Source organism: Callorhinus ursinus, unplaced genomic scaffold, assembly GCF_003265705.2.
Source record: "Callorhinus ursinus isolate GAN/ISIS: 27379988/994484 unplaced genomic scaffold, GSC_fseal_2.0 scaffold10, whole genome shotgun sequence".
Classification (NCBI taxonomy): domain Eukaryota; kingdom Metazoa; phylum Chordata; class Mammalia; order Carnivora; family Otariidae; genus Callorhinus; species Callorhinus ursinus.
In genome coordinates this window covers 67,555,525-67,559,533 of record NW_027397072.1, presented here as the reverse complement: position 1 = coordinate 67,559,533, position 4,009 = coordinate 67,555,525, and the positions used below count along the sequence as shown (strand labels likewise).

At 41.0% G+C, this 4,009-nt stretch overlaps 1 pseudogene; it reads right to left on the bottom strand.

Moving 5' to 3' along the window:
* Positions 1-201: 201 nt before the first annotated feature.
* Positions 202-760, bottom strand: LOC112821517 (large ribosomal subunit protein uL22 pseudogene; annotated as a pseudogene).
* Between the last annotated feature and the right edge of the window lie 3,249 nt (positions 761-4,009).

Below are 4,009 nucleotides of genomic sequence, written 5' to 3'. Positions count from 1 at the left end.
CAAGGTCTCATAGGTCAGACTAGGACATTTTGAAATCATGCAACTGTACAAAACAAAACAAAACCAAAAAAACTACTTTGTTTTTATAGTGATGATTTTCCATAATTGGACAACTTCTTTACTTCATATTACCAAGGAAAACTTCTTTAATATTATGATTTTTCTGTTTTTACTTTTATTTATATGTATTTTATGCAGAATTTACTCCCAGGCCCCAAGTTTTTATTTCTTCAGTTTCTTCTGGGATATCTTCTTCTTTTTTTTCTGTGCAACCTCCTCTTCTAGTTTAGGAATAATCTGCTCCTTTTCAGTAAGGAGCATCTCAGTGTGGCAGGGAGAGCTCATGTATGGGTTAATCCAACCATGAGCCCTATAAAGTCTATGCCACATCTTAGGAGCTTTGTCCACTGGGATGAGCTCAGTGACCAGAGAATCTACATCTAAACCCTTAAGTTCAGCATCACTCTCTGCATTTTGAAGCAGGTGCAGTCAAAATCCAGCACTCTATTTGGGCCACCGACCCTGTGTGCAAGCCCATGGTTTGGTCTGGGCACACCTACCACCTCCACCATCGTAGTGATGGAATGCCATGCATTGCTTCTGCAAAGTGACATCCTTCAGATACTTTGTGGCTTTTACGATATGCCACCAATATGGCCTGGACAGGTTCACATGTGTTCTTAAAGTGAACATGAAGATCTGAACCTCTTGATTTGCATGACTTTGCAGGGTTTTCTGAGTCGAGTAAATAGCAAACCATTTTCAGAGATCACCTCAGGCCGCTTACGGGAAGAAGTGATTTTTGTTTTTAAGTAAACAGGAAGGGCGCCTGGGTGGCTCTGTCAGTTAAGCATCTGCCTTCAGCTCAGATCATGATATCTCTCTGTCAAATAAATAAATAAAGTCTTTAAAAAAAGTAAACAGGAAAGCATGATTTCTGATGTCACCTTATTACTTCTATTGTTTAACCCTGTTATACCGAAAACAACATGAAATAGGGAAAAGAGATGGAAATGAAAAGGTAGAAACACTGACTCTCCCAATGTGCCTCTCACTGGGCTTGGTGTGTCCCATGTGGTATGACATGAGATCTTCACCACTCCTCACTTTAGAAATCAGGAAACAGGAGTTAAGTTGGCCAAGGTCACAGAGCAAGTATTGAAGTATCTGGACCATGCTTGATCTTTCAGAACCACTAGCCAATTACCAGTTACACTCAGTGCTTCATTTTGGGGGATTATATTGCATGGATTCGGGATATAGTGCATAAGGCTGAAATTAAAACACCACATATTTACTGTGACATTTTCATTCACCCCGGCAATTTCTGTTTCCTCTTCCCACACCTAAGCAAGGCCTTAGTTAGAGGTCCACAGTTCACTGGAGAGCCACAATTTTATTTTATTTTTTTTATTAACATATAATGTATTACTTGTTTCAGGGGCACATGCCTGTGATTCATCAGTCTTACACAATTCACAGTGCTCACCACAGCACATACTCTCCCCAATGTCCATCACCCAGCCACCCCATCCCTCCCACCCCCACCACTCCAGCAACCCTCAGTTTGTTTCCTGAGATCAAGAGTCTCTTATGGTTTGTCTCCCTCTTTCTTCTTGTTTCATTTTCCCTCCCTTCCCCTATGATCCTCTTCTTGTTTCTCAAATTCCTCATATCAGTGAGATCATGATACTTGTCTTTCTCTGACTTATTTCACTTAGTGTAATACCCTCTAGTTCCATGCACATCATTGCAAATGGCAAGATTTCATTTTTTTTTTGGTGGCTGCATAATATTCCATTGTGTGTGTGTGTGTGTGTGTGTGTGTGTGTGTGTGTGTGTGTGTACCACATCTTCTTGATCCATTCATCTGTTGATGGACATCTTGGCTCTTTCCATAGTTTGGCTATTGTGGACATTGCTGCTATAAACTTTGGGGTGCATGTGCTCCTTCGGATCACTACATTTGTATCTTTTGGGGTAAATACCCAGTAGTGCAATTGCTGGGTCATAGGGTAGCTCTATTTTCAACTTTTTGAGGAACCTCCATACTGTTGTCCAGAGTGGCTGCACCAGCTTGCATTCCCACCAACAGTATAGAGAGTTCCCCTTTCTCCGCATCCTCGCCAACATCTGTCGTTTCCTAACTTGTTAATTTTAGCCATTCCAGCTGGTGTGAGGTGGTGTCTCATTGAGGTTTTGATTTGCATTTCCCTGATGCCAAGTGATGTTGAGCACTTTTTCATGTGTCTGTTGGCCATTTGGATGTCTTCTTTGGAAAAATGTCTGTTCATGTCTTCTGCCCATTTCTTGATTGGACTATTTGTTCTCTGGGTGTTGAGTTTGATAAGTTCTTTATAGATTTTGGATGCTAGCCCTTTATCTGATATGTCAATTGCAAATATCTTCTCCCATTCTGTTGGTTGTCTTTTGGTTTTGTTGACTGTTTCCTTTGCTGTGCAAAAGATTTTATCTTGATGAAGTCCCCATAGTTCATTTTTGCCCTTGCTTTCCCTGCCTTTGGCGATGTTTCTAGGAAGAAGTTGCTGCGGCTGAGGTCGAAGAGGTTGCTGCCTGTGTTCTCCTCTAGGGTTTTGATGGACTTCTGTCTCACATTTAGGTCTTTCATCCATTTTGAGTCCATTTTTGTGTGTGGTGTAAGGAAATGGTCCAGTTTCATTCTTCTGCATGTGGCTGTCCAATTTTCCCAACACCAATTGTTGAAGAGGCTGTCTTTTTTCCATTGGACATTCTTTCCTGCTTTGTCGAAGATTAGTTGACCATAGAGTTGAGGGTCCATTTCTGGGCTCTCTACTCTGTTCCATTGATCTATGTGTCTGTTTTTGTGCTAGTACCATACTGTCTTGATGATGACAGCTTTGTAATAGAGCTTGAAGTCTGGAATTGTGATGTCACCAGCTTTGCTTTTCTTTTTCAACATTCCTCTGGCTTTTAGGGGTCTTTTCTGGTTCCATACAAATTTTAGGATTATTTGTTCCATTTCTTTGAAAAAAGTTGATATTTTGATAGGGATTGCATTAAATATGTAGATTGCTCTAGGTATTTTCACAATATTTGTTCTTCCAATCCATGAGCATGGAACGTTTTTCCATTTCTTTGTGTCTTCCTCAATTTGTTTCACGAGTATTCTATAGTTTTCTGAGTTCAGATTCTTTACCTCTTTGGTTAGATTTATTCCTAGGTATCTTATGGTTTTGGGTACAATTGTAAATAGGATCAACTCCTTAATTTCTCTTTCTTCTGTCTTGGTGTATAGAAATGCCACTGATTTCTGTGCATTGGTTTTATATCCTGCCACTTTACTGAATCGCAATTTTAAATCTGATTCCCAAAACTGTTTCTGTAGAATGCAGTTGCCGAAAACAGAAGGGGCAGGTGTCAGTATTAATGCCATTGCATTGACACAATTTCTGGAAATGTCGCCTACAAGAGGATTTGTTCTAACTACTGATGGCTGTCTCGGTTCTCTTATTGCCTTTGGCTATGGCAGAACTGAGGACCTGCAAACCATTTAGACCTCCTCTCACAGAGGGCTCTCCACCCAGTGGTTGGCTGTTCCATCCGGTACATTAGCAAACAGCCCTGATATAAGGGCCCATAACCATATTTCTAGACACCGTGTTATGACTGTGTCCACCGTAGGAAGTTATTTTTGTCTTTTTAAAAAAATCATCACGGAAGTATCTTCACAGCAGGAAACCTGAGAAAGAGGGGTAAATGCCTCACAGAGTGTGTCAGGAGGAAAGTGAACGACAAAATTGTGAATATTTTATTTCCACATTATTTCCCTAAGCCTCCTTGTTGTCCAGATCTTTCTGTCCTTTTAAACCACAGGTAGCTTCTGGCGAAGCTTAAGACAGATGGCAATGTAGAGTTCCTGGCAGCCAAGATAAATGTGCATAATATCAAGCACCCCGCATACAGCTTCGGAGGCTCATGACACCCCAGCTCCTTCCCGAAGCCTCAGGAAGAGCCGCTTGCTAAAATA